Source organism: Vanellus vanellus (genome assembly GCF_965231255.1).
Source record: "Vanellus vanellus genome assembly, chromosome: 15".
NCBI classification, from domain to species: domain Eukaryota; kingdom Metazoa; phylum Chordata; class Aves; order Charadriiformes; family Charadriidae; genus Vanellus; species Vanellus vanellus.
Genome location: NC_138920.1, coordinates 10,505,935 through 10,525,331, shown reverse-complemented (window position 1 = coordinate 10,525,331; position 19,397 = coordinate 10,505,935).

Below are 19,397 nucleotides of genomic sequence, written 5' to 3'. Positions count from 1 at the left end.
CATTCTTGTGGTGGTAGCTAGTAATATCTTCACTACCAAACTATCTGGTTAAAGAACAGACTCAACTAGGGAAAGCAGACAGCTCTGTAGGTGCCTGCGTCTGCAAAAATAGAGATCATTTCACAGAGAGACAGCATCCCAAGGACAATTGTTAACATACATGAAGACTGAAAAGAGACTGTTATCAAAACTAGCTGTGAGATTCCCTCTTGAGGAATCAAAGTCAAGTTAAATTTCACGGTATTTGCTAGTGGGAGACATTGAATGATTGCTTTATGTGCAAGAAACATGCTTGGAAAATTTACAAAGATTATATAGTTAGGGCCACTTTCTGAATAGGCCTCGTGTTTGACGTTTTTAGCTAGTACAGCCTTTGTGGAGGGGGTGCTCCCCACTCCTTCCCTCTGTGTGGTACATACTCAATGTACAGTTCCTGCTTTACAATGACAAGTAGGAAAATGCAATCATAATTCACAGGTACAGTTGTAGAGGTTGGTCTTGAAAATGTGACTTTTTTTTTTTTGTTGAAATAAGGGCTGTTTAAACTTGAATGCTCCAGTAGCGCCATCTTCATTATTTATGGGAAATAGTGTTTTTGAAAATCCATCTCTCTTCTGCCTTCCTAATCCTTGATTCTAAATTAATGGATTTTTTTGAAACAAAAACACCTTCCAAATAATCTTGGGTTTAAAATCTGGGTTTCAATTTGAACTGTCTGACAGTGTGCCTGACGCTTGTGGATATCAGAAAAGACCACTGTCCAGTTAGAGGGAGAAACTTCATAAATGTTTAATTAAAAAGGCATTATTAAAGACTTGTTTCCTAGCCCCATGCTGCATTGAAATATGAAGCAAAAGTTCTAAGTTCACTGACAGTTGTATTTCAGGGTTTATTATTTTCCTACACTTGTTCTCCAACTTTTCTAGCGATACAGGTTTGTCACCTGTTAATTACGTCTTCCCTACAGATAGGTGATTTAAGGAGCTGACAAGACCCAGTTCTGAGTCATTGAGCACACCTGTTTTTATATAAATTAGAAGCAGGTGGGAGGTCTTTACTACATGAGATCACCAGAACGTTCATTTAGAACAATAAATTGAAAGCCTAGATACTTTGAATTTTAACGCTGGCATTGCTGTTTTGTGGCTCTCCAGTCATGTTTCATTGTTGTGCCTATAGCACAGACCTGATCATCGTATTTCAACTGTGTTGACACTACTTAAAAAGCACTTGGAAGATAAAAGGCATCACAGGTAAGTGCTTGATCTTATTGTATGTGGTCCCTGATATCCGGGTTGTAGATGATCACTGGAGCAGCATAGATCAAACACTTTTTGTTATCTTTGAATTAACATGCGTGGCATAGTAGCAATTCTTCACTATTAACCCATCTCCAAATGTACATGTATATATGTGCATGATCTATATACCGTCAGGCTGCGTACAGTGTTTCTGGGCACTGGGCCAATAGTTATTGTAAACAGTAGTGAAAGACTTACCCAGCTTACAGTGGTTTTAAACCATGTGCAGCTCTGGCACTGCAGGGGAGGAGGAGATGCCTCCCCAGGAGCTGAGCTGCCCAGGCTGTGGCATGTGCTGACAGGCAATGCAGCGGCAGGAGAGCAAACACGGGGAACTTCAATGTGGTTGAAGTTCAAGCCTGTTTGACCTGCAGAGGGAGGGGGGCTCTTTCAGGTCATCTCAGTGGTCCAGTTAACAGCACTGCTCCAGAGTTACACCGGTGTAGCAAAGTAGACGGTAAACTACAACCAAGATCAAACCAGAGATGGGTCAAGCAGGAGATTTCTTGCAACTCCTTTTTTTTTTTTTTTTTTTTTTTTTTTCTCTCCAGATTGTAATAATGATACAAGTGGTGATAGCAAATTATACTGTCAGCTTTCAAAACCTGTGCTAGGTCTTTGAATAGGAGTAACTAGTCCATTGGTGATCTAGGTTTTAATACCAGTTATTATATATTTTCCCTTTACTGTAAGACAGAAGAATCTAAACTGCTCAGCCCTCACGTATTTGGTTTTGTCACTGGTAAGTCTGCCTCTCTGTCTGCTTGCTCACACGCCATCTTCCCAATATTTCCTGCTGGTTGATTTTATGAAGGCTGGTGATCGTGAGGATAATCATATTTTAATTTCTACAAACCATGTGGATACAAACTTTAAGTATCCCAACTGAGGAGCTTGCGTGTCAGGAGTTCCCAGTGATGGAGCTTTCCCAGTGTTCCAGCTGGGAAAGAAACTTGTGCCAGGGTCGTGGGACAGGAGCTGGTGGGAACGTGCTGCTCTGGGATTAGAGCTGGTGGCTGCAGGTTGCTGCAAAAGGAGTAGTACTCTGAAGATAAAAGTTTGGAGGTAGTTAAACTGGCTGCTGCTGGGCAAGTTTTCAGGTGTAGAAAATTGTACCAAGCCTGAAAACTTGTAAGTGCAGATGTAATACAATTTGGCAACGAAAAAGTAACACTAATTTTCATATACTCGATTGGTATATATGAACTCTGCACGCCGGGTTTCATGAGCATGAAGTATTTTGTGTCATCTACAGGTGGTGCTAGAGATCCAGATAAACTTCTCAGTGGGGTCTGTTTTGCTTGAAGTTATGTTTCCTGTTAAACAGTTCCCTGCTTTTAACTCTTTCCTGGGTAAAAACATTTCAAAATCCACTTTTATAAGAAGTTACAAAAAGCTTAGCTGTAAAGAGCTTACTTTCATTTCAGCTAAACCCCCAACAAATAAAATAAGTTTCTTACTGTTAAGATCTGATGAAGCAGATTCATGGCCAGAACTTAATATCACAATCTATGTTAAACTGATCATTTTTTACTCCTTGTTAATTAATTTTAATCTGTACGTAGCTTGCAGCGGCAGAATTGTCATGCACTACAAGACTGATACAAAATGAGAGATTCTGACAAATTTGAATTGCAATTGAGATCTGTTTGTACTTGGCCAACAGACCTGCACCCGGGGGATGCACCACCATGTCCAGGAATCTCATGTTCAATCTAATGTCACACTTAAGGTTACACAGCTCCGTTATCTGCATTTCAGTTTCACAAAAAGGCTTGTTTACCTTCTAAAATAGGAAACCAGTAGACTTGTCATGCTGTAAAGACTAACCTTCATTCTGGTCCTATGTGTGCCTCTAAGATAAACAGGAAAGATAACAAAATGGTGTGAATGAAGAGACAAAGCTTAGGGCTGCTTCTTCAACATTGTTTAGCTGATTGCATTATGTTTAAGTGAACAATCTATAGAGACTTCTTTCCTCCACCCTAAGGAGGAAAAAAAAAAAAAGCTGATAACCAAGGCTAAGGTGGGGGCACTTTTTTTTTTTTTCCACTTTTCTGTTCCAATATTCTGGCATTATTTCTGTGTATGACAGTGATGGTCTTTGTGTTTTGGAGCTGGCAGAAGCAGATTGTTTTAATCTCTGATACTCATTTAATACATTCTTCATGTTATCAACAGAACTGTCCCTTGAGAGAGCGTGGTAATTCATAACAAGTGTCTCTTGCAGAGCTCGCTTGCTTTCAAGCACGTGGTAAATAAATCGTATACCTTCTTAGAGTTCTGCCGTAGCCTCAGAGCTCTGTAGGAAGTTGTCTCTTTCCAGGTGAAAAATACCTGGATGGATTTTTGTTCCTCTTGCCTGGGGATGTCCAAGCCCTCCCTGGTGAGCAGCGAGCCCGCAGCACGCCTGTGGCACGGAGGGAGCGAAGCCGGCTGGCCGGGCTGCTGCTGGGAACGCTTCTCGCCTCCGCTCCCTCCTTACAAAATGGATGATGTTTACACTGTGCTGCACTGAACTGGCTCTGGGAGGAAAATGTGAAACTAAATATTCCACGGTTAGCTTCCTTCAACACAGTCATTGCGGGCTTTGCGCTCTGCACGGGCTCCTGATTTTTACACCGTTGGCTTGTGGAGTCCCATTTGGGAGTTAGTGTGTTACAGTCCTCCCTCATCTGTGAATACGAATCTCTGTGGCTGCTAAAAGAAATGAGGTTGGACAGAGCAAGAACGTTAGCTGGAACACCGAGCGAGCAGTGGTGCGTAGCCTGTATGCACTTCAAATGGAACTGCCCCCCGCTCTTGCGTCCTTCCGGCCTTTTTTTGATGATGTTCCTCCATAACACTGCTTTTTAAAACCAGACCCAAGTATCACACGAGCAGAGGCTTATCCTCAGCAAGACCTACTAGAATGTGCTTTTTTTCTTTGCTTTTGCGAGATAGAAACATGCAGCAGGGGAAAAAACAAATCCAAAGTCCAAAGAAAAATTTGTCTTAAACACCTTTAATTGTGTTCTGGGGTGGCAGTTACTTTCATGAGCTCCTGCACAATGTTCCCAGAAAGGCACAGTGCTGAGTTTGAACAATAAACCAGCAGCACTCTGGATTAAGCCCTCTATCAGTGTTGCTGGTATCTTTTATGTGGGTTTGATAAACACTTTAACTGTCATTTGCATCAAAATGGCAGATTCCTGCTCAAAACCAGCATCAATTTGTGGGGTGCAGGGGGGGTTACCGGCTATGCAGATGCGCCAGGGAGCACTCCTGGGTGAGTGAATGGCATCAAGTCCTCATGTGAGATGAGACCTAAATGCAAGCAGGACTTGGCTCTAAGCTAGTTCCTTTGGGATCCAGGGGAAACCCAAACTTATATGGAATGTGCATTGTTTTTGCAATTAAAAAATTATATTCGGGATATTTCCCAATCATTTTGGCAGACCTATTTATTGCTATTATGATCTGACTGCACTGGAAAGTACCTTCTGTTGTGGGGTTTAAAATTGTTCTTTAAAAATGCTGGAAGCATGCCAAGAAGTTTTTCGCTAGGTTACAAACAACTGGGGAAAGGCTTCTTTTTTTAGGTGCATGTATTTTATTCTGTATTCCTGATTATTTATTTATTTGTGTCTGCAGTCAAAATAGTCAGTCATCCTTTTTGCGATGTGATGCTGTGGTGTCTGTAAAAATATTTGCAGTGTCCTCAATGGAAAGGCTTCTGTCCTAGAATTTCAGGAATATTGACTGGATACTCTAATGGGCTTTTACATCTCCAGTTGGAAAATCTTTAGCTTTGTTATTTAAATTTTAAGAAGAGAAACCAATGTTGTTAAGAGAAACTGATGTCTCCTGTCACTTATCCTGATGACCTTTCATAAGGTGATAAAGGTTTCTATAGTGACCTGAGGAAATAATGTCTCAGGTATCATTGTGAATTAAAAGTCTGTGCAGGAAAAGCTTTTTCTCTCTCAGGTATCCAGTTCTGCCTTTGTCTTTATTCCAGTTGCTAGACACGGAGAAGGACTCATAAAACATACAGTATTTGGTTACATGGCTGTCTTTCATCTTTTGGAGACTTCACAATGTTGTAGGGAAGTAAAAAGAGCCCACGACAAAGCGAAGTTGGGGTTTTTTTAATGCTATGTACAAATAACAAGCGTGTTCAGAGTCTGGGGCTGTCGTGCCACTGAATTCTGTCACCTGTGATATCAGATCATTTATTCCATAGGGTTTGCCTCTATAAAACCCAGGAAATCTGTATTATTACAGAAGCAAGGTGTTGTGGGGATTGCTCGAAGTTCCTAGTTTTAGACCTCGTGTAAACTTGCTTTTGATGTCTGAAAGCAAAAGCTCTCTTGGTTAATGATAAGAGAGAATTTTGTAGGTAAAAGCCGAACATTATCTTGGAAATAATTATCTGGGGACCTGCAGGTTTTTTTCCTTTTGCTTTTTTAAGAATATGAGGATACGTTTCTGCCTTCTTGTCCTCCTAGAAACAACACCCTATGCCACAAAGCTTTCAATTTATCAAACCTGATGCAACAGACACCTAAAACAAAGCTTGGAGAGGCCTCCGACACTTTCATCTTGAGTTTCCCATTGATATTGTTCGAAATGAAGGAGCGCTGGTAACATCTTAGTGCTGTCTGTATAGGCAGCATTTGGAAATAAAGGCTGGCCCTATGTAGCAGACCTACGCTGCGTATCTCTCTTGGTCAGAGCTGTTCAGACAGTTTTCTAATGTTTTTCTCTCCACCACAAAACGGAAGCTTATCAAGACTGGGAACGCCAGGGCCAGGTGAGGCAGAGCAGGGCCAGTGGCGCGGGTCGGTTGCGTTCCCCGGGGGTCTCCCAGCGCTGAGCTATCACCCCGCTCTGCCTGGTGGTTGTATTTGTGCCTTTTAAATGTCAGTCTCTGCAAAAAAAAAAAAAAAAAAAAATCCATCTCCAACCTTAATACAGTTCACAACTTCATACTTCTGCAGAGTGTCTCCACTTATTGTTGCTGGCCATATTTAATTATTATATTCGTAATATTAATTTTCACTGGAGTAGGGCTGCTGAATTCCCCACCTGGAGAAGGTGACCTCAGAAGTATATTGTGAGGATGAGAATAACTTGGATACCTCAGTGATGAGCAAGATGCAAATACCGAGATAGATACTGGAGATAGTCACATCTCATGATGGCCTAAAGGAAAATTAGAAAGAACAGGAATGCGTAAAGCTAAACTGCATAATGCATAGCAGTCATAATTAATAGATTAAAGTTCTTTGTGAAACAAGCTTTTTTATTCTAATAAAGGAAAAGGACTCTAAATGGTGACATAGTTGTAGAAAATCAACAACATAAAATGCCATGTTAAAGTTGTAAAGCTAAAGAGGTGATAAAAACGCACCTTGTTTTTAATTTTTTACAAGGCTGAGGTAAAGTTTATTATCATAAATAGTAGCACTTTCCCTCATCTCTGGACATATTGGATCATTCTGTTTCTCTAAGTATATAGAGTTGCTGGGGGATTATGAAAAAGTTGCCAATCCTTGCTTCTTAGTCCCTCCTAAAAAGTTATCATGTGAATCAGTTTGACTAAACAATGTTAAATTTTGCTTTTGTTGTAAAATCGTGTAGATCAACCATTGATATAACTTTAATTGGATAGGGATGGTCATGATTTTTTTTTTCCTTTAAAAAAAAAAAAAAAAGCCTGCCAGCAAAATTGCTTTTTGGTGATGACTCTGCTTGAAAAGTGCTCTGCAGGGGCCCATTCCCAATTGATTATCTTTCACAGCTAATAGCTTCAAAGGCTATTTGGTGGACAGTCCAGTTTTACATTTAAATGTAAATCTTGATAGCCTTGACAGACTGATGATCAGAAAAAAGGGAGGTAAAAACAGTAAAATAAATGTACAGCTGGTATAACTTTCACCAGCTCCTCCAGGGGCAATTGTAGTAAGATTAAACTGGTTACAGTTTGACAAAGCTCTTTAGAGTGGAGGGTGAGTGAAAACTTTTCCTCAAAAGATCTAGCATTAATAAGTCGCTAAATAGCGTGTCAGCCTTAAAAGTTCAGTACGGTGTCAATGGCTCCCATTTGTGCTTCATTTCGGAGTAAAGTTCAAAGCACTGAAGGCACCTGGGTAAGGCCAGTCTTTTGATGAAGCTACAGCAGAGAAGTGCTCTGGAAAACCAAGTTCACATTTGCAGCGAAATCCCTGTCGCAGACCAGGTGGCATTGGTGTGAGAAGATGTGTTGGTCGGCCACTGATATCCTGCGACACGGGAGCGGTGCTGCGGCTCCCACTGGAACCGGGGGTGGTTCTACCTTTCAGGAGCAGGAGCTGCGCTGGCCCTGGGTCTCCTTGCTTGGATGGGTGAAGGTGAAGTCCAGGTTTTCACAGACCTTATAAGAATCACCGGAGTGGCATGAAGATAAAGCTAATGAAGATGGCAGAAGCCCTGGCAACATGCCAACTGCCTCATCCCCTTTATGAGCTGGCTGGGATTTCGGCATGGCAAGGAGGGTAGAGTCTTCACCCTACTGTTCATCTTGGAAACTGCTGAGGCAACAAAAGGATGTTGAGGATTGCATTGTTAAGGGCTCCTTCGGCAATGATGCGCTTGTCATCTTTGCTGTAGACTGAACTGCAGCAGCCTGGAGGACCCTGCAGAGGTAGCCCATGTGCTTTGCCGTTGCCATTTTGCCTCTTTCGCCCTTTTCTCGAGCCTTATTCTTTCCTTACACGTTCCCATCAGATCACAGTTAGCATCTTTGTTGGCTTCATTGCCTGAACTGCTCAGGATTCTTCCAGTCACTGGCCGTGACATCTCCTCATGCCAGCCACACCACGTTGAGAGAGGAAAAGTCATTGAGGATGGAGCAGGTGGTTAATGCCATCCTGTTGGAAGGAACACTGGGAAAAGGTTCTTCACAACAGAAAACTACTGAAATTAAATGTTGTCTGAAAGTAACTCAAGTTTCGTACTTCATTACCACCTTGTTTAATTTCTGATGTGCTCCAGGACTCCTTATGTACCAACAGCTAAGTGTGGTTTTGAGCTGTTTGATTGTGTGAGTCAGTGATGAGTTCTTGACCATCAGAACTGCTTGCAGGATTACAGATGGAACTGCTGCCCTAGCCCCGTTAGCCAACCTCGCCATCTGCTCCCCCTGCTTACATAAAGTGCTCTGAAACTGTGGTCAGTGAGCACTGTGGTCAGTGCTACCTGTCTCGTGCGAAAATATGTTGCAGAGGAGCTGTGATCTCAGACTGAGCCGCTGACCACCGCGAAGCGTCAACATGAGTGCTGTCCTCTGTGCTCTGCTTCCACAGCCTGTGGGAGAAAAGGTGGAAAAGGAATTGCTCATCTCCAAAGCATCTCAACAACTAGGAGTAGGTGGCTTTTTCTCATTTTTAATCTTTGTTGCCATGGAAACTGAGCCACAGACACTCATTGCTCATTTTCCTCTACGTAGTCCTCAAGTGCCCAAACACTCAAGAATACCAGTTAGCCACTGTCCAGCATTTTCTAGACTTTGAAAGGAATGAAAAATAAGGGCCAAAAAGGCTAAAATGCTCAGCATAGAAACAGGAGATCAAGGAAGGAAAGTCTGTCTATCTCAAAGGCAAAAGGGAAGGTAAAGAATTAGAGCTACTCGATGATGAAGAGACAGTAGAAAAGGTGTTTATTCTGAGCAAGGGCCACCGCAAGGGACCGGTGCGCTCTGCAAAAAAAACCCTTGTGCTCTACTCACTTTTTCATATCAGTTTCTGAAATCGTGTGCATAAGATCTATGGACTTCAAGATGGTTTGCACTACCGCAGCCAAAATAATGCCTGGCACAGCTCATCCATGTGTGGCAACGAAACCAGCAGCCAGGTAGGAACTGAACCTTGCTGATGTCTCCAGCCTGACCATGGAGCTGCTTAGCCATGCTCGGTGCCGGCGTGCTGGAGCAAGCAGCGCCGGTCGGCCTCTGGGCACCGAGCTAAAGCCAAAATGTTTCAGAGAGGGAAGGTGAGGGGGGCAGACCTTGTGCTTCTCTCCTAATAGCAAGTCCTTTGCAGGAAGAGAATGCTTTTGTTTAAATTAGGTTTAAATTCCACTCCAATGGCACAATATTCCTGTGCAATAGACTAAAGGTCATCTAAGCCTATCTTTGTCTTTTTTCTTCTTCTTTCTTGTGTGTGTGTTTTGGTGTTTTTTTTTTTAAAACTTCTACGGCTCTATAAATCCTCTGCAATAAATCCCAAACTCCCTTAAGAGTGCTGAGTAGCGCATTGACCATAGTAAACTGGTATCAAACCCGGGCAAAAGCCCACCTGCCTTTTAGCTGTCCTGTGGGGCAGGACCATGAATTAACAGCGATGACCCCCTCCCGGGGAAATTGTATCCTCCTTCCAACCTAACGTTAAGCAAAGTGCACAAAGCATGTTTAACAAGAGCGGATATGTACCCACACCTCCTTCCCCTGCTGAATTCACACGCACACCCCATTTTTTTATTTCTCAGGACGTACAGAGCCAAAGAGCCAGCAGATCCAGAAGCCTCACCTAACTGGCTACAACATCGAAAAGGCCCAAAATGAAAAGGTTTGGGCCATGAGACAACTCAAGCTGGGGGCTCTTTTTTGAGCCTGACCCCCTCCAGACACTGTAGTAGTAAATGTCCCTGTGTGATGGGAGCAGGCGGCAGATGGGCAGGAGCTGGCAGCAGCGGGGGATTCCTGGCACAGGAGCCCTGGGTGCAGGATTTTGTGGGGGAAACCCCTCTGTGCAGAGACAGTGACTCAGGGACGAAAATCCAGCTGGCTCAGTGCAGAGTCACTGGGCAGCGGCTAGCACGGAGCAGTTGCGGCAAAGTATTTAAATTTGAATCAATCTTCTTTTCCTCCCCGTGGAGATAAGTCTTTAATAATAAACCCAGCTATCAATCCAGTTTATATGAAAAGGTATGATCTATAAAATCCATGTGCAGAAATACAAAGTTCTGGCTATATTAAGCTCTGAATATATTAGTCACGTGGCCACTGAACTTTGTAGGAACCTTTCCATTGACTTGCCCGGGCTTTATGTTAGATCCCTCGTTAAAATATGCTCAGTCGGAGGACTGGTACAGAAACTAGCAATAATACAAAAGAAAACAGAAGTTTGCTTTGTTTGTTCTTTTACCTTTTTGACGTGCCAGTTTCCTGATCTGGGGTAGGTTTTCAAATATTTGTTTCACAAGCTGCTGACACATGCATGCATAATTGGTCTATTTGCATGTGCAAATTTCTATTATTTGTCGTGCATCTGCACATTCCATTGTATGCATTCAATTTTTGCGTTTGTTAAATAAAAATACTTTGTCTTTGGAGGGAAACTCGACTCCACGCACAATTATTCTGTTTACCGTGATAACTAATAGCAACTATTAAAAAAAACAAACAAAAATAAACAAACACGCTCGCTGTTGAAGCATTATTAATTCATGTAGAAAATCAAGTTCAGCCAAAGTTTCTCTATTCTGTACCTATCCATGTTATAAAGATGTTAATTTCCTTAAATCACGAAGACTATAATTATTTTAGTTGATATTTAGAGACACAGAGACTGTACCATAAATGTAGGAATATTCCTCTCTCTCTTTCTGCATTGCATTGGGGGGGGGGGGATTACAAAACACAATTTCTTTGGAGGGGACTCCCCAAAAACTTACTCCCTATTCTTTTTAATTTTAAAGATGCTCCGTTTAAACATTGTGTATAATTTCCTGTATTCGCGCTTGGTAAAAATCCGGGTGTTCGCTAGTTTTCTGAGCCCCCGTCCTTCTTCTTTGAGCTGGTTTGTCTGAAGGAAGGAGGTATCACTATGGTAATTGAGAGCAGTTTGGCAGTGAGGGGCTAGTTAGCATTGCTGATGAGTTATGCCATCAATACCCAACTGATTTCCAAGATAAATGCAACACTGAGGCATAACAAAGCACAAGTTATGGCCAACTGTCTGCATATGTGATCATCTTACAGTGATAATACAGCTTAGAGCCGCTTTTGTCAGGAGCCTGGTGATGCATTTATTGTGGGTTTTGGAAAGAAAATGATTAAATTAAGAAGAGAGTGTGGTGTTGCCAGCTACATTTTTTAGTTCGGCTCCTGCTCATTGAACCAGTTGCTCTGTTGACATTGAATGAGTCTAAGAAAAACTGAAGTACAAATGATTTGTTAGAAAAGCAAATAATTTGGGTTACAGTTACAGCAAGAGAATGTGAGGCCCCTCAGTGACCGCACCATCTTCTATGTACAAACAGTTGATAATCTTATCAATGCAGTTGCCTCCGTGCTGCATTTAAAAGCAAGTTGCCTTTATTCCAGCCTCCACTCCATTGAAATCTGCTATAAATACCTACTTTATAACACTGACCCAATATATAAATTGCTTAGTTCAAAAGAAAAGCTTTTTTGGTGGAAAGGGGGAACGGAGTAAACGCAGTGTGTTGTAAAAGCTAAGTGGTTTTATTGGCACTTTAAAATACCCTTTTATGCTGAACTCTATCAGCTCTGATTATATATAACAACAGTAGTTATGTATTAAAAATGTGTGTCAATAGTTCTGGTAACGCTGTGATTTGTCATTTGTGTGCCAGAGGTCCCAACAGGCATGGCTGACAAAATCTCGCCACGGCTTAAAGGGATCGGACGCTGGGGTATGCTGTTCGGTGAATTGATGAGAGCGACCATCTCAGTTATTTAAATAAGAAGCTTCGTGCATCAGCCGCACAAAGGCTAACGCAGCCTGCACTCGCACACCTTCCACGGCCGCCCGTTCGCTGTGTTCCCCGGGGGGAAGCCGGGGCTGCCGTCCCACCCGGCGCCTCCTGGCGCAGCAGGTTCTCGAAGGAGTTTATCAATCAAATAAGGAATAAAACCTCTAGTAACGATCAAGGAGCAAGGTTACTCGTATTTACATAGGAAGGCTGATATTCTCCTGTACTCGGTGGTTTAGTACATGCCCTCAGAACTGGGTGGCTGGATGTCAGCGGTGGTAGAGCCTTTCTCCCAAAACACCACCTACACCACAGGAGGTAAAGGTGTGTCTGTCTCTCGGAGAGGCATTAAACCTTGTATTTGCTATGGACGAGCTACTCAAAAGGTAGCCTACACCGTTTCGTGTGAGACTGTAGCCAGGCCGTAGCCGCTCAGCCGGCCTCCCTTGCCTGAACTTCTGAAATAAGCAGCGTATAAGGCGAGCGTTATCGCCATTGCTTGCGAAGATCGGTCAAGCTTTTAAAAGGTTAGTTTTAAGACAGTACTGTATATAAAAACAGTGAATAAGGTTTCCTTGCACTTGACGCAAGTGAAGCAGACAGCAGGTGTTGAGGCTGTTTTGTTCAGCGAGGGGAACCTCTTTCTTTACCCGGCTTGTTCTGCCCCCGCGTGAATTCACGGGCTGTGAAATGAAACATCCCCCAGGACAGCTCGCTCTTTGAATTCGCTCGGCTGTATTGCACATAAATTATGGACCGGAGGAAGTAATTTAACGCTGGAATTCACCAAAGGGTTTGACCGCTTGTTTTGCTGAGGGGTAGCTGTGTTATGCATTATATATAAACAGTGACTTTCGAAGACTCCCTCTTCTTTGCGGTCATAGCTATTTCCATAGGAATTAGATTGGTGACTTTATACTGATAATTGTGGAGTACTCGGTACTTTGTTTTCTTTTCGTACCATCCTCAGCTGAAGGCCAAGCTGAGTAATGCCCACAGGACCAGCCAGCTGCTTCTGGCCCTTAGTGAGGGCTTTGACCAATGAGGCACAGCTGGAGATCATGCACCTTCCTTCTCTCTACATATATACACCAGCTCCCACCACCTAAAGACAATCATGTCTTTAGGTGCACCCTGCAGCCCCTGTTGCTCCTTACTGCACCCAGCAGTCCCTGAGCAAATGCCCGGGTGAGGCGCTGATGTTCCCCGCTGCACAGCTTTTGTTGCCTCCTGGACCCTGCTGGTAGCTGAGGTTAGTTTGTGGAGCGTTTGGCTGCCCTGCTGCTGCTCTGATTCATCTGCTTAAAGAAAATAACATTTCTGTTGGTGGCTAAAGCTGTTGTGTGCTGTGCTGCAAGCCAGGATGATGAGGGCAAGTTTTCTACTCTGGAAACAGCAGCCCGCAAGAGAGAGCAGGAGACAGCCAGGACCGGTGGTGTTGGGAACTACCTGGGTGAGCCTCTCGGCTCTCACCCAAGTCCTGGGGTGGCCCTGGTGAGGCCAGTACTGTGGCCAGTACTGGAGTACTGTGTCCAGTTTTGGGCTCCCTGGTTCAAGAAGGATAGGGAACTGCTGGAGGGGGTACAGCAAAGGGCTACGAGGGTGATTAGGGGATTGGAGCATCTTTCTGAAGAGGAAAGGCTGAGGGACTTGGGGTTTTTTTAGTCTGGAGAAGAGAAGACTGAGGGGGCATCTTATCAATGCTTATAAATCCTTCAAGGGAGGGTGCCGGGGGATGGGACCAGTCTCTTTTCAGTGGTGCCCAGTGATAGGACAAGAGGTAACGGGCACAAACTTGAACACAGGAAGTTCCATCTACACCTGAGGAGGAACTTCTCTCCTTTGAGGGTGGCAGAGCACCGGCACAGGCTGCCCAGGGAGGTGGGGGAGTCTCCCACTCTGGAGACATTCCAAACCCACCTGGACGTGTCCTGTGCCACTGCTGTAGGCGCCCCTGCTCTGGCGGGGGGGTTGGACTAGATGATCTCCGGAGAGTCCTTCCAACCCCTGTCATTCTGGGATTCTGTGAGCCTAATCACACCCTGCCTGCTCCGGATCAGTGGAGGGAAACCGTTTTCTCCAGGGCTGAGTCAGAACAGTGTCAGCTTTGACTCACCCACTGGAAGAGCCGCTCTCTCTGCATTGTCACACAGTGAAACTGAACCCCTGTGGCTGAAGTCGGGCTTTGCAAATACTCACTGTAAAGACACGAGATGTGTTGGAGACTCACTTCCTTCATCCATGCTGCTTAGTTTAGAGGTATTTGGTTTCAGTTTTAAAAGTAGAAAGACTGTTAAATGTTCAACTTATTTTTTAAAAAACAAATAATCTACTTTCTTTGTAAGCTGTGCAATTCGGCGCCAGTCTGTGGGGACCCGGCATGTTAACCAAGCCATGCCCAGGTGTTTCTGACTAAGTACTCCGAGGAACAGCGATATACTGGTTCTTCCGTTGTATAATACAAAACGCATCCAGCCAGTTCTGTTAGTAGCCTTAAGATGTCACTAACTGACTTGGCCTTGGCTTTTTCTGCTGGTTTGCAGCAGAGCTGGGGCTGGAGAAGCGGAAACAGGCTGTTATTTTTAACACATCTCCCCCCTCCTACAGTGAGTGACAGACAAGGTGCTGATGTCAATTGGCTAGTGTTACAGGCATTAATTAAGTCAGCTAAAAGTCCTTTTATTTTCCATTTCCTTCTGCAAGGACAGCTAGCCGACGTAAATGGGAAGTGCAAGAAGAGAAGGCGAGCGCTGAAGCGACCTGCGGCTCGCTGTGCTGGGGAGCGACGTTGTGCATCTGCTCCCGCTGCATCAGCTGCCTGAAGCAGTACTCCTGCGGGGGCCCCAGCTGAAAGCTCGCTTTATTGTGAGGGTTATGTTAAGCACCTCGGTGCTTTTCACTCCTCTTTTTCTCACCCCCCCTTCTTTTCTTTTGTTTCACCCCTCCGTGATCTCCCCATGCCTTGGACTGAGTTGCTGAAGCCCCTCTCCGGTGTTCGCCTCCTCTTTGCTTGTTTCAAGACTCTGCTTAGTCTCTCCCCCTTCGCCTGATCTGAATCCTGGTTGTAATATATTTCTTGTAGCAACAGGGCGGTGATGGTTTTTAATGTCTGTACTGAGAAGTTTGCGTTGAACGCGCATGGATGGATGCGACTGGAGACTGGCAGCAAACTGTTTCGTAGGAGGGCTCGTTTATGCCCCAGGGTGGCTCCTGGTGGCTCCTGGCAGCTCCTGGTGCTGCGGGGCGCTGCAGGGCGGCTTCTGGCTGCCAGCATAAGCCTTGAGGCGTCAGCCCAAAACCAGCACAGCCTTATTCCTGATCCACCAAACTGCTGTAACTGACTGCAAGGCTGGGCAGCGGCACATCTACGGTAAAATCCACAAGTGTAAACCTCTGTAAACGGTGTTAAATTAACATGTCGTTTTACACGTGTGGTGGGATAAGACTACGCCAAGCCAGCTGATCGATGATACCTGGTGCCTTGGGCTGCCGATTCTTGAGCTCTCGGTTGTTCCAGATCTTGTCGGTGCCATCCTGAACTGTGCCCAAGTAAGAGAGACCACTGACAACTTCCAGTGATCTTTAACTTAGATCTGTCTCATCCCTCATACTGACATCCATAGAGCTGGGATTGGTGCCAGAGTTGTCTTTCCTGTTAAGCGAGTGTTTGGGCACTGCAAAGGCTAGAATTTAACATAGAATTTCTGCTCTAGCGTGTTAAGATATGCTACACATCCCCTGAGCATCTGGTAACAAATAATAGCTTTCCCAGTTTAACCTTTCTGTCTTTCATCTCCTTTGCCTATATTTACAGCTGTTAAATAGATATTGTATTTCTATAAAAACAGTCATTATGATTTTCTTAATATTTTGTCAAATGCTGCACTCTAAGCTATCTGTGCACTAACCTACTCTTTCCTGTCTAGCCAGTATAGCATAGCATGAACAACTCTATCTCTTATTCTTGTAAGTAAAATATATGTATAACTTCCTAAGATTAAGGCATACGTTACTGAAATACAAATATGTGACCAAATCTGTCAACTCTGTTACACTGTTGGTTTGTTGTTTGTTTTTTTTTTTTTTCTACTGTACCACCTGTTCAATCCTCTCTCATAAAACTGTTCTTCTTATAATTCTACGGATCATTAATTAACTGGGATCTGGTCTGCATGTTACTTCCTTACCAGTAGAATTATTTCAAATGGTTATAGGAGTCAACTAGTGCTTTTGCAAGAGACATCTGTTGTTCCTGTACAGTATATTCCCAGCAGCAAACAGGTCGACCACCAGTTGCGTACTAGCAGCTAAGGTGACATAAGGCATATGTCAACAAAGCCATCGTCCTACAGCTCAAGTTTTGCCTCTTTTCACCTGATGAGGATTCACAGCACATTTATCATGGCACAGGTTTGCCCGGACAGGAAAAGCTGCTGTCTGTCAGGTTCCTCGGAGTTATCTTCACTGGGGAAGAGAAAGATTATGGCCAATGCCGGGGGAGAACTGGACACCTCTTTACTAGTGCCTATTAATTAGGAAAATAAGGGAGTATAAAAAGAATTGCTTTTGTGTTGCAGAGTGAAACTTTAAAGCACAAGTGTTAAACATTTAGATCTTCAAGAAAACAATGTATTCACGACTTATAAGCTTTACTGCTTAAAAAAAACAAAAACCAGGTAATGAATAGTAAACATCAGGCAGTGTGGAAAACCCAGAAGGGAGGGCATGCTGGCTCTGGGTAATAGTAGAGGTCTGATTCAAGGTTTACTACTCTACCGTGGTTTCATGAACCTTTTTGTGACCCCAAGCAAGTTACTCCCATCTCGCTATTCTTCCATTTCCTCTTTCTGTAAAATGATATTAATAGCACTTCAGCTGCAGAGCAGGTTTATTGTACAAGGCTTAATGAATGTTTGTCTCCTTCTGATTGAGATTCTTTCCTGCTGGAGGCAAGAATTTTAAGCAGGTTTATTAAATATAAAATGTCTGTAACTCTGAGGCTATTATTAAAAGCAGAAATAATTATTTCTTAAGAAATTTTTTATTTGATGTCTATTAGAATTGCCTAAAACAGCAGTTTTAGTTCTTCTGTTATTTAGCAAGTTTAGTTTTGTTTCCCCTAGAAATTCTGTTAAGGGATGCTCCGACTTTTGAAATGATCCAAGGCAATTAATGCCTAGACAGACAGTGCTAAACTCTTCTTGCCCTGAGGAACAACAAATCACAGCAGTTACACATTCAAGACGTCGCTGTATCAGCAATATACCTGGAGTTCTGGAATTGCAGGAAAAAATTAATTTTGGATGCTCGGTCAGATCAAATCCTCTTCCCTAAGGCTGTGATGTCGGTGTAATGCTCTGGCATGAGATTGCAGGTGCTGAGAGGTGCAAGACCTCTCGCTGTTTGCAAGGAGAAAACTCAGCAGCCCGCAACAGGATGGATGAAACAGGCTGTGCTGAGCGTGGACCGCTAACTCAAGCTGATAGGAAACGCTGAAGACAGCTTTAGGACACCTCGATTGCCTCGCAGAGGCCAGCAGCGGCGTGCCTGTGTTCGCCTGTAGCTGGAAGCTCAGAAAAATCACAAATGTCTTGCTCTTTGAAAGAGGGTCCCCGTTCTTTATTTAAAAGACTGCTGCCAGAAGATGTGGTTGTGCCCTCCTCTGCTGTACTTTATTGCCAAGAGCCATTCCTGAGAAAATAGTTCGTGCCCTCTGCCTTCATCTGTCCCGAGGGGTTCAGATGGAGTTTAATCCATCACGAGTGGTAACCAGTTTGCTGCGCGCGCCCCAGAGCCTCTTCTCTTGTGAGGGGAAAACACAGGCAGTTACTTGCCTCTGGCCTCTCTTTCTGTGGTTTACGTAGAACCATTTTTGGGTAGGACACGGGAGCTGGAAGCAGGGGCTCGAGTCCAAGGGCTTGCTCTCATCCCATGGCTGTCTGCACCCCGGGCTGCAGCCCGGTCCTCCCTCGCTGGCTCCAGCCAGTCTTTTGTCACAGCCTGCCAAAGGTGGCGTTTTGGCAGCGTGGGGTTCTGGGTGTCCGGGGGGCTGCTTTTGGCACAGCCCGCGGCACAGCTCAACAGCTGATCCCTTTATCAGACCTGGAACTTTTCTTCTGAAAGAGAAGCTCAGTTTCCCGGCCCTCGTTCCCATCTGCAGAGTACCTCTGAAGCTGACTGGTGAATTCCCAAACATTGGAAGTATTAATTATGCCCGGTTTTTATCTGGAATTGCTCTGTTTTCTTTCCCCATCTCATGCTGTCACATAGTTCAGACAGCTTCTGCCACCGAGAACACTTGGTAAGTGACTGGTCCTGCTGAAGGACAATTATCAGACATTAAGTACGGTGGGAGTATTTTAATCCTCAGAAGATGAAACGGCATGTGGCTCACAGAAAAAGATGAAGCAGGTGTAGTGTGAACATAATTTGGTGTACGCTAGTCTTGGGTGTGCTTTGCAACCCTAGGTGAGCAGGAGCTCCAAGAACAAGGGTCGCACGCCCTGGCGGTGGTGTATGGCCATTTCGTGCACCCTCCGCCCAGCCCAGCAGCATCCTCAAAAATCAGTTGTGTCAACATAAAGTCACGTGCGTACCCAAGGCGTTTGCTACAGGAGCTGAACAGCCGGCGCTAACGCTTCTGAAAATTGCCACAGAGTCGCACTTTATAGGCATTGCATACTTCTGAAGTATACCTCCATAAAAGCAAAGCAATCTTTATCACAGTAATAAAAGCGTAACTACAGAATCCTGTTTTGCTTTTGCGTCATGAAAGAAGGAATTTGTAAGCTCTCCCAAAACTTTCAGAAAAGCTTCAAGAAGCTCCCCAAAAGCTATGCATTTAAAATGTTTTCCGTCCTTTCTGGCCTCAGTCCACTTTGGCTATGAGATTAAACAGTCTGAGTTATCAAATATATATCTGTATTGGCTAATTTAACAGTTGCACATAGCGCTCTTCCTAGAGAGAGGGTAGCAGCAAACCTGAGGAGGTTTTTGCAGGGAAGCCTTGCAGCCACCTCCCCTTCACTGCGCTTTGTACAAGCACTGAGCCGTCAGGGACTGCCACAGAGGCAGATTTTAGCGGTCTTCTCCGGATTCAGTTATTTGTAACAAAATGGACCCACAAGCTTGACTAAGGAGTTTTTACAAGCAGTTGTACGAACTGACGTTAGTAGTTATATGAATTTAATCTGTCTTCTGTGGATATGAAGAAAAGCTTGGCAAGAATTTAGGCAGTAGTCAAGGCGAGTGCTACAGAGCGCTACTGTGGGTCAGGGATTATATAGCTACTGCTGGTGGCCAGAGACAAAAGACGCGATGTTTTAAGAGTTAGCCCCGAACAGAAACCACAGTGTT